Source organism: Erithacus rubecula (assembly GCF_903797595.1).
Source record: "Erithacus rubecula genome assembly, chromosome: 4".
NCBI lineage: Eukaryota > Metazoa > Chordata > Aves > Passeriformes > Muscicapidae > Erithacus > Erithacus rubecula.
This window is the reverse complement of record NC_136686.1, coordinates 9820765-9832211: the sequence shown is the minus strand read 5'-3', so window position 1 is coordinate 9832211 and position 11447 is coordinate 9820765. Positions and strand designations below refer to the sequence as shown.

At 46.5% G+C, this 11447-nt stretch overlaps 1 long non-coding RNA gene across 1 annotated transcript; it reads right to left on the bottom strand.

The window, feature by feature from the left end:
• Positions 1-9150: 9150 nt before the first annotated feature.
• LOC306801568 lies at positions 9151-10868 on the bottom strand. The gene is made up of 2 exons (XR_013774131.1): positions 9592-10868; positions 9151-9467 (listed from the first exon to the last, which is right to left on the bottom strand). It is a non-coding gene; the product is annotated as an uncharacterized lncRNA (long non-coding RNA).
• Positions 10869-11447: the final 579 nt, after the last annotated feature.

The following is an 11447-nucleotide window of genomic DNA, read 5'->3' as shown; positions in this document are numbered from 1 at the left end:
GTTTTTACTAGTTGTCTTTAGTGGAGAAAAAGTGGAGTTTTTAATTGAAAAATACTGTCAATGTGGTTTCCCCCCCACTAATTGCCATGGCATAGTTCAGTCTCATGTATTTTACACTTTTGAGTTACATTGCTAACAATGGAGTGGGCACCGTGGGGGTATGGTTAGAAACACAGAATAATAGACTAGGCTAGAAATTGATAAGGTGTGGGCAGATTTTTTTGACTGAATGGAGAGTGTCAACAAGAATTTTCTGTTCATCTTCCAGTAGAAGAACTTGGAAAAGAGCATTGGATGAAAGAACCTGGTTCAGAACATGAAGAAGGGAGGGCAAGGATCCCCAGTGTGAATTGTGCCACTAAAGGGTAGCCCACCAAGAGCAGGGCTTTTTGTTTTGTTGTTTGCTGTTTTCACCTGTTTAAATCCCAACAGTAGTTCAGAGAGTAGTGAGAAACTCTCCAGAGCTGAGCTAAAACCATGTCTTTTCTTCACTGTGCTCAGACCCTTCTAAGGTCTGACCTTGCCCCTCTGGGGTCTGAGCACAGACATGTGAAAAGAAAGTGAAATTCTGGGATAACGAGCTCTGGGAACACCTTGTATGAGCCCACTGTGGAAAATAGTAAAGTGCCTGGAGGAAATATGACACACTCTCACTGGTGTTTGGGAAAACAGGGGAATGTCTAGGTTTCTGTTCAATTAAAGCTTGTTATGAACTCATTTACTTTGCCTCCTTCCCAGGCATTGCATGCAAAGCAGGAGTCACTGGCCCTTGGAGTGTGTGCTGTACTGAGCATCCTGATGGATGTCATTCCATGTCACCTACATGCACAGAGAGCAGCTGGGATGAGTCAGATCTCTGTGGCTGAGGCTGCCACAGCTCCTCCATTCTTGAGTCAATGTATGTGTTTGAAACAGAGCAGGATTGATGTCGAACCATTCATTGAGAAGCAGCAGTAAGATCTGTAGCAGCTTTAAAGAGGAAGTCTTTAAATCCTGGAGAACATCAAGCCCTTACCTCTTACTCAGAGAGTGTTTCCAATCATGTGGTCAAAGTCAGGTGAAGAGGCTGAGGACAGAAAGGATTGCTGGCAGTGCCAGTCAGGGAATCCTGAACAGGGAGAGGGCTATGGCATCAGAAGGAGCTATGTAAGCACAGGAAACATGGATTATCCAGGATGAGCCACTATTTGTTATTTCAGTCTGTACACACTCTTGGCTGAACATGACTGATTTGATTGTTGGGGTGGCTATCTCCTGCTCAGCAGAACAAAATCTATTTTACTTTCCTGATAAGGCCAGAGAACCCAGAATGGGGTCAGTGTAATTTAAGGGCTCTGTATAGAGCAGAACTGGAGATGTGAGCTTGCTTTAAATCAAACCAAAGCAAAACAACCCCCACTGAACCCCAAATTTACGAATTGCTCTCATCTGCCTATGTGTCAGATAAGAAGCCTGGATCCTTGCAGGCTTCCATGGTTCTCCTTGGAAGAACTATCCCCACTAGAAGCTCAAGAGCAGGATTAGTTCCCCACAGTGCCAACCCTGCTTTATAGCAGCTTCATCTGAGATGGGAACTTGATCTGCATCCATGCTGCAAAAGGTAATACTCTTCCCAACAGCAGATCTGGTTTCCCAGGGACGTGGGGGGTGAGAGGAGTTGGTTTTTAGCTGTTGTGTTACATGCCCTTGGTTGGGTCAGGGTCATGTCCAGCCCTGAGTGTGTGCTCCAACTTGGCACACCAGCTCAGGGGTCAGCCTGGCTCAGTACCTGGGCAGAGGCCTTGAAAGGACAGGAATTTAAACACATAATCCTACCCCAAAGCTGTCTCTTGTGCCACACAGACCTGCTGCACCCATAAAGGCATCCTGCTACATCCTGTCAGACAGAGACCCCTAGTCCTCAGCCTTTTTCACCCAGCTAAGAATTTTGCATACAATTTTCCCCGTGAGCCAAAAATGAACTAAGCATTGAAGAGACCAAGCCTTCCTTACAGTAGAGGTATACTCTCTTTGGTGCAGAAGTGTCTCCTGAAATAGGATGAGAGGCTTGCTATGTCAATGACAGCAATGGTAAAATAGATGGCCAAAATCTGGGCTAAATTCTGATGGGCTCTGCTTGGGGAAACAGAAGCAAAAGGAAGTGAAATGATAAAAGTGTGAATTGAGCCCTTATCACCCAGGCCAATGTAGAAAACATACTTCTCACTTGGCCTAGAGAAATTAACAAACAGGACTTCCTTGAAATTCTGAAATGTTACTTTTTTGAATAATCACCAAGATTCTGCATATGTAAATTCCCATAAGCCTTTTTACATGTTCACATTTAATGCATTGGCTACTTTCAGATATTTTTCAGAAAACCCTTGCCTTGTCTCATCTTTAGTGAAGGAGAGTGAGGGGTCCTGTAACTTTCTCATCTTATGTGCTTTCCTTTCTCATGCTGCCTTTTTAAACACAAAGACACATGCTGTGATGGGGTCTGTTTAGCAAATCTAGAATTGAGCTTGGGAGTTCCATGTGCTCCAGCTGTCCTTGCTCACACTCCTCTGGTCAAGGCTGGCTGCTGCTGCTGACTGGAAAACCAGGTTCCACTCTTCCCTCCAAAAGATGCAGTAGAGGAGCTTTACAATGAAAAAATACCCAAGAAGTGCTGCAGGTGTTTGCTTTGAGCCTGATGGCAATCTCATTTAAACCAATAAAAAGGCTCCCCTGACTTGAGGAGGGAGGTGATTTCCTCTTCTGGAGGTTGTCTAGTTGAGTTATGCAAAGGAAACAAGACCAGGCTTTATCCTAAAGTTGTTCACATAAATAACTTATTGCAGGGTTAATAACTAATGAGTCAATTCTTGCAGAGCCCAGAGGTCAAAAGATTGTTTATGACAACTGATAAGCCACCCCTGAGTGGTGCTCTCCCAGCATTCCTGCTAATAGGCATGTCATGCTTATCCGTCAGCCTATTATGGGCTATTTATAAATGCCACATCACTGTGAATCTCAACTAGCAAAACAAAGAATTCCTGTGTCAGAAAGCACAAAGTTTTTCTGTGCACAAAATTTGGAAACTCATTCAAGTGATTTTTGGCATTTCCAGAATGCTTGGTTGAGATTGAATGTTGTGAAATGTAATTCTGGGAGAATATGAGAGATGCTCCAGCCACAAGGCTTCCTAATGAGCAATTAGAAGGTCAACTTATTTTCTGGCTTAACATTACCATTGTAAACAAAACAAAACAAAACAAAACAAAAAAACCCCAAAACCAAAACCCAAAGCAACCAAAAAAACCAAACCAACCAACCAAACAAAAAAAGGAGTGGAGGAAGACAGGAAGGGGGTAACTTACTTATTTTATACAAAAATACAACTAATGAGGGACAAGCCCTGAGAACAGACACCAGGCTTTGCCACATATTGGCTATTTTTCCTCCCTCATCTCTGAATTTGCTTTTAAAAACAACTGTGAGGCCATTATACGTGTCTGTTATAAAAATAGCCATCATCTGTCACTCACTGGGGACATTAGATTTTCTAACTTGAAGAGATATGGTAATTTCTTTCCTCCCACTGTGCAGAGAACTGAGGTTATTTGTGAAGCAATCCAGCTCTTAGTTTGAATCCTGTCTGGGAGCAGCCTAAATAGAGTCACCCTTTGAAGTGTCAGCAGTGGCACTGCTGGACTCAGACCTTTTCTCTTTCCTGGCTGAAGCAGATGCTGCAGACCCCATCCCAGTGTCAGAGGGAGGATGGGATGGTGCAGGAAGGTGGGGATGCCTGTGGGGACATCGGCTGTCCTTTAGTTGAGCAGGGGCAGTGAGGCTTTGGAAGGTGCTGATCCCAGAGTGACCTCACAGAGCAGGGCGGCTTAAATTCTGTATCAGGATGTAAATTCACTGAGCACTCGGGTCATTAAGTCTTTCTGGGACAGGTTCAGGTTTTACTCCTTACGCTAGGAGAGCTCACAGACATCTGTAGCTCTTAGAAGTGGCTCCAGCAGAGCCTTGGCAGCTCTCAGCTTGCCTGGGGAAGGACAGAGAAGGATGCACATCACAGGGACTTCCACCTCTCCCCTATCTTCCCAACGGATTTTCACAGTCGTGGCAGAGAAAATCCTCACATGAATAAAACTGTACAAAAGAGAAATGTATTATTCCGAAGAGACAGAGAAAAGAATGGCCATAGGTGGTTACTTTCATTTACTGTCTATAGTCAGCTCGCTTTTGGGAAAATGATGTTCAAAGGGATCTGTTCCTCTTCCCAACCTCCTGGCCAAGAAGGCTCCACTATCAGGAATTTCACCCAGAAGATTTAGAAACCAGAAGAGAGATACAGCCATAATCTGCCAAGGTTGCACTTACTCTTCCTTAGCGGCACGCCACTGTAACTTTTCACACATCCAGACAAAAGCCCTCAGCAGGTTCGCACGGCTCGTCTTTACCAAGCTCCCTGCAGGAAGAGCTCCCCCGCGTCTCGGAGCGCAAATCGCTGCTGCCCTCCCGCGGCCCCGGGAGGATGCTCCGCAGCATCCCCGCGCCGATCCTCCGCTCCGCAGGGACGAGCCAGAGCCTCTCCCCCAGGCACGGGGCTTTTCACACCTCCTCCCTCTCGGACATCTGAGCTTGAAGCCTCATCTTTTAAATCGAAGAGCAGTAACAGCTTGACTGGGCTGGTCGCTGCCCTTTGGAGGATGGCGAGGTCAAGACTGTCAATGCAGAGTCATTGAATCCGTGCAATGGTAGTGCCAACCATGACCATTTTTTCCCTGCATTTGCCTATTTAGACCTTCCCAGTGACTGTTTGGAGGAGATGATGGCTCTTGAAGAGGCTGCGTTATCATTTATCTTCCCTATCTCACACGTTTACACTCATTTCTTGCAGCACCAAGGGCCAGAGCCTGTGTTGCTATAATGAGACTCCAGGAAAGGAGAATTATTATTGAAGGAATACAGAGACAGCAGCAGTTGCAGATTAAACAAATGTACTGTGCTGGGTGACAGCTGTGGAGGTGGTGGTGTGTTAAGCTTGGCTAAATTCTGTACTAGGTTTAAGTCTGGAATAACCACTCCAGTGTATTGGAGAGCAAAACTGGCTTTGCAATTTGTTGAAGAAATGCAGCAGAGGAAGAATTTCAGAAAAAGCTCAGTCAGGAGGGGGCTGGTCAAAACTGTTGGATTTCATTCTCTCTTCTTTCTTCTGGTAGCACTTCTGGGTCTGGCTTCTTATACCACATTTCTCTATTTTTAGAGGGATTTTTTGATTTGCTTTTATAAGAGAGGCCTGGACTCTGCTGTCACACTGTCATATGCCTGCCTACTTCAATGTAGTTCAGCTCTACTGGAGCTTTCATAAGCAAGAAAAAAACCACAATTGGTTTTGTTGTTGCTGAGCAGCGGGTGAGTCACAACTGGCTCAACAGACACCTTGAATGCTGTGAACAGAAAGAATTGGGGCTGACTTCTGTCCTCATACACAAACCCTGCTGACATCAGCATCTGAGGGTAAAATTTGACGTCTCTTGCCTCTGCCTGTCCCTCAGCACTGAGAACAGAGGACAAATCTCACTGCTGGCAACCTTGTGCTGGGGCCAAGGCATAAATTACCTGTCCCACCTCACCTCTTCCTGCAGGCCCTATGTATTCTGATGGAATTCAGCATGATGGCAGTGCTATTCCCCTTCTTCCAAACCAGCACTGTACAGAAACACCTCTGCTGGCACCAGTCTTCATTTGCAAATGAACCCAAGTTTCACCCAGACCAGTGGGGCTGTGTTGGTTTGTGCAGCTGGTGCAGCTGGAGGACTGAAGTTATGGGTATTTTAAAATTCTCAGGAAAGGAAAATAGAGGTGAATGTCTCCCGTTGTTAATATTGTCTGACCTTTTTTCCTGTACATTCTCCAGTGTATCCTTTAGCATATGAGCACTTCAGGGAAGAGGAGAGGAAGGAAACATCCTTAGTGGGCTCTTTTGTGAAATGAGGTTGACTTGGTGATTTTTTTTTTTTTTCCCCATGGACAACTGTAGATTTCCCACTACAGACTTTATTCTTTCAAAGTGTTCAGCCCCCCCCTCCTCCTTCCCCCTTATACTATGATCTTGGCTTAGAAATGTTTGCAGTGCTTACATCTGAGTGAGGTTAGATCCTACCGTTCAACTTGTATATTTTTTAAGGAAATATGCCTGAAATCCATGTAGAGGCACATGGTCTGTCAGGTATGAGTCTCTGTAGGTGGAAATGATGGATAATCTTATTGGAAGGGATTGAAAATTATTTATTTTTGGAGCTTCTGAAATAGATTGGTCCCAAGACACTGCAGTGTTGCTCTATCCAATATTAGTACACAGTCTGTGTTCTTCCCCTCCTGGGACTGACCAGCAGCCACTTTGCCAGCTTGGAAAGACAGCTGATCAGTGTGTTTAGGGGCCAGTGCTGCTTTTACAAACAAGCTGTGGAGCTCATGGTGAGTATCTTTTGAGAGCTAGACTAAGTAATTGAATGGGTGCAGGGATAATCAAGTTGCCCTGCTCTGGGCTGGAGGTGGCTGCCTGCAGCAGGGTGATGAATGTGATTCAGTTGTGCAAGCCCTGTTTCTGAAGTGCTGAGCTAATGATATGTCAGTGGCAGTGATGGACTGAGTTAGAGGCAGATGGGATTTTGAATCTGTTCCTGCCAGTGCTCTCCTGTTATCTGCAGTGAATCATGCACAGCTGTGGCTGGGCTAAAAAAGGAGCAGTGGGAAGTTCTCAGCTCCTGCTCTTCAGGCAGGAGAAAAATTTTTTATATGGTGATTGAGATATGTTGCCTTGTACTAAGTTACTCAGAGAAGGGAGCAGAATACAACTCTTCTTTTTAATGACTCCTTGCAGGGAGCCAAGGCCTGGCAGCCTGGAAACAGGAGGTCTAAACACTCCTTCAGATTTCCAAATCACAGAAATATAAGAGTCTTACAGATGCCTCAGTAGGTGGTTTAGCTATAGCCTTTAATCCTCCTGTGCCTCAGCTCCCTCTTTTTTAAGATACAGATATACTTTGCAGCCATGCTGGCAGTATAAATATCTCTTGAACTGTGATATTTTCTGCTATCTTGTTACTGTGGTGGCAAAATATAGAGGCACAGCATTACTCTTTATTGTTAAATTTCCAGAGCTGGTGTGTGTTTTGGAAACAGAGTGAGGGAGGGCTGGAGACAGAGGGGACTTGCTCAGCCTGGACAGGGAAAGGGCAAAAAAGCTCCTCCCAATCTTCCACTCTGGTTATGGGGCTGTGCTGATGGATTTTGAGGGGAAAACCTGTGGGACTTCCAGGCAGTCTGCTGCTGCAGCACTGAGCCCAGAAGGAGCTGAGGAACACAGGTGACAGAAAGCTTGTCAAAAAACACCATGAATCTCAAATAGCCTTCATAAATTAATAAAAGATGCACCTGGACATTTCTGAACATGAGGGATGAGAGGAGGCCACAGAAATTTGGGATCCTGCAGCAATGCCCTTACAGGCCAGCAGTATTTTTGAACTTTACTGTTCTGTGCTGTATCCTGTAGAAGGCATGTGATTAATCCACTTAACTTGTGGGTACCAAATGCTTGGCTTAAGGAGAGAAAGCATCTAATATGAGGGTTAGCACCTCAAGTGGATTTCCTGGCAAGCCTAGGCATGAGATTTTCCTTACAGAGATTAGTTAGACTACTTGGAAGACATGGAAATCAGCAGACTTTGGCATGGTTAAAGGAGGAAACAAGGGAGGTATAGTGTAACTTCAGGTTTTTCTATAGGCTACAGAAAAATAAGAATGTATTTTGGGAAGTGGAAGGCAGTCTTTTAGTGATAGAAAGAACTGGGCTTTAAAAAGCTGTAATATGAGAGGGATGGAAATGGAGGATATGTAGAAATAAAAGGCTCTGAGACCAGGAGAGTGCATTTATGAAATGTAGCCAAATGAGGAATAATATAACAATGAGAAAGAAAAGAGCTCAGCATCTACAGCAGCTCATTCTTACTTTTCTTTAACATTTTCCTGACATAAAATGGAAGAATCACAAAATAAAATTGCCACTTCATGCTATATCTCAGCTTCTATCTGGGGTGACACCTGTTCTACTTCTGATACAGAAGCCTCCAAAATCTGTTTTGAAACTGAGGGGTAATTTAATCCCTGTTTTGGTGACAGCATCTCTGCAGGTGACCAGAGGGGTGTCTGAGGACGTGCTGGCAGCTCCACAGCCCAGGCTGACTGAGCCTCACCCTTCAGTGGAACTGCATCAGCGTTCCACTGAAGAATTTGGAGATGTGCAAGTGGTCACAGCCCAGTAAAGGGATACACGCCTACATATTTATCCGAGGAGAATTTCCCCCAGCGCTGGCTTTGCCCTGTTCTACACCTCCAGCTCTTTCTCCCCTGATGGAGGAGGAGGGTGAGAGGTCCTCCCGTGGCTGCTGCCTGCTTGGAGGGTGAGATGAAGGTTTCGGAGCCCGTGGGTGTGCTGGATGCTGCAGACGCCAGTTGTGCGGCAGACTCAGCAGAGGGAGCCCCGCGTTCAGTGCTGGAGCCGAGGAGGGCGCAGACCTGATGCGTTCGGAAGGGAAGGTCGCCTTCCTTCCCCTCTCTCCCTCCCTCCCCGGGGAGCCTGAGCTTGCCCCTGCAGTGAGAAAGCCTAGCAGGATGGCACGGCTCTCTGTCTGAGTGCTTTATGCTGCCCGTGCAGCTTTTTGAAGCACCCAGAGCCTGCCCCTGTGATGCTATGATCCCAAACTCAGCTCTCCCACCACATCCCTAGGGCAGCTGTCATTCTGCTGGAAAAAGTGATGGAGGAAGAGGAAAACCCCAGAACTCTATACAGAGTTGTCCAAACTTGTTGGCTATTCACTGGAGTTCTATTACTCTGAAACTGCCCAAATATCCTGCTGCTTGGCACTGGCCCTGCCACCAAAGAGCTGGTGTGTGCTGGGGAGGGAGGTGTTTCTCCTGCGTGGCAGCTCCCTCTGTTAAATATTAACCTACTGCTGCTGATCTTCCAGGCCATTTTACTCTGTCTCCAGTTCTCTTGACACAAGGAGAATATTTGGAGTGTAACTTGAATTTTCTATGCCTGGCTGCTTCACTGTCAAATTTTTGATTGAAAAAATCAGGCTTTCAGTTAAATGAATATTTTTAAAAAGCATCTTACTACTCATAAAATATTTTTAGTCAAAACCTAACATGTTTTAATTTTCATCTGCAAGGCTTTTATACTTGTGACAGTCATTGTGTGAAAGTGTTTGCTTCTCATGTTAACAGATTTTTTTTCCCCAAAAAGCAATTAGGACTTTATTTTGGAAACTTCCTGTTTTCCAAAGAGTTTTCTGTTTGAGCAGCCTGCATGCCTGGTTCAACAAAAGCTGTTCATATTCCAGGCCAAGAGGCAGAGCAGTAGAGGGGCAGCAGTGGTGTTTTTGTGGCTGTGGATTGCTCAGGACAGCAACAGTTAAGAAAAGATGACTCTAAAAGAAAACAAGCAAAGAATCAACCTCAGTGACGCATGTAATGGAAAACATTTCCTGCTTCTTTATCCCACAACTTCAAAGTCTGGGACATTTTCAGGTGGGTCTGTTTTGTTTGACTTACCTGAGCTGAAGGAGTTGCAGTGTCCCCAGGAGGCAGGAGGCAAAGCCCCAGCCCAAGGCATCAGACATGATGTTCCTGTGAGCTCACTTTTTGTTTTCCTCACTCTTGCCTCTCCTTCCTCTTTGCAGTGAAGAAGGAGCCTGTCCTCTATGGGGTCCCAAACTCAGTTTTGACACACTCACCCTGCAACTTGAGCTAAAACTGGTTTGCCTGTTCCAATAGGTAAGAGTGAAGAAAACAAACCCTACTAGAAAATGCATTGGCCTGCCTGTGATTTTAAACACAATTTGCCATGTAATTTGATTCCCTTTAAAACAGGCCAGCCGGTAAAAGTCTAGCTGTAACAAGCACTTGAGAGAAATCTCAGTAAGTTAACATGCTTTTAACACAGCCTGCTCCATCATTCATAAAGGCCTGTTGGCGGGCAAGCAATTGTGCTCTCTACAGTGCTGTCTGCTCTGCTGGAGAACACGAGGCACTTTCCAGTCTCTAGCACCCCCCGTCTTCTGAAGCAGAGGGTAATAAACCTGAGGAACAGCTTGTGAGCCTCTGTCTCATGTTCAGTTGTGACCTGACTGAGCAGGACAGTATTCACCCTTAAATAACACCATCCACGCAAGTGTGGCTGCTTTGGTGGGTAGATCTCCCTGCAGAGGTTTCACCCTTGATCAGAGCAAGTCAGTCACAACCATCGTGGACAATTGTTGTCCTGGGAGGGCAGTAAGGACTCCAAAATCCTGGTGGGAGAAAAGAGGGACCTTGAACCCTCCAGAGCCCCCTCTGGACTAGTACAATTTGATTTTCCTTGTAAGCACACCAGACCTCCTCAGGGGACAACAGCAGCTCTCTTAAGTTGAACTGGCTGAGCCTATGGGCTGGAATCCTCATGGGCACTCCTGCCTGGGCTGGTAGGCAGCTCATCCCTCAGAGAGTAACAGCTTCATGGTATTCCTTCTGGATATGGGGAACTAGCACAGGTTTATCCCACAAAACAGGCAAAGTGGGAACACTGAGGTGTGCTGTATGGGAAACAGAGGAAATACAGAGGGACTTTTGGATAAACAGGAGGGAACGGCCTTTTTCCCAGGGCCCTGCAGGTGCTGTGTTCCCTTGGCAGAAGAGCTGGCTGAGGCAGGGCATCTCTGCCAGCCCTTCACCACCTCATCTTCTGCTCTTCCACCAACCTAGCCCATGTGCAGTGCAAGGATGCCTTTGAATTTCACCCATGCCAGTCCAAAAAACAAATTAAAGTTCTGTAGGGCTGACTTGCACCCTTGACTCAATCCCCATGCAGGGGCATGGGGATGGGGATGGGCAGACCCCCAGGCACTGTTGGCAGCCCCTCCAGCTGTACTGCTTTGGGGTGAAGAGCACACCACTTCTGGAACCCTCCAGGGCTAAGGAGATCAAATCACTCTCTGAAAGATGTGAAGGTGTGACCAACAATTCCAGGAGGAAGATGGGAGCATGTCAAGGTGAATAGCACCGCCATCCCAAATTACTTTCTTCAGCCAGGCTGAGCACCAGGGGTGAAGAGGATGGGCTTGAACCAGGGAGAGCAATCTCCTGAGCTGCCTGCAGCCCGAGAAGCCCTGCTTGGCACCCAGGGCTGGACACCCCAGGACTGGACACCCCAGGGCTCATTTCCAGCTCTCTGCCTCCCAGGAGAGTGTTGCTGCCCTTGCTGTAGGGGTGCTCATGGTGTGCTACCCAGCTGGCTGAGGCCCTAGGACGGTGTGGGAGGATTTTGTGGCACCAGCAAGGGAAGAGGGAACAGCTGTGGGGTGGGTGCCACCCCTGAGGAGGCTGAGACATGCTAAGGGTGTTTGGCCCAGAGCCTGGTGGCTGTGTTAAGT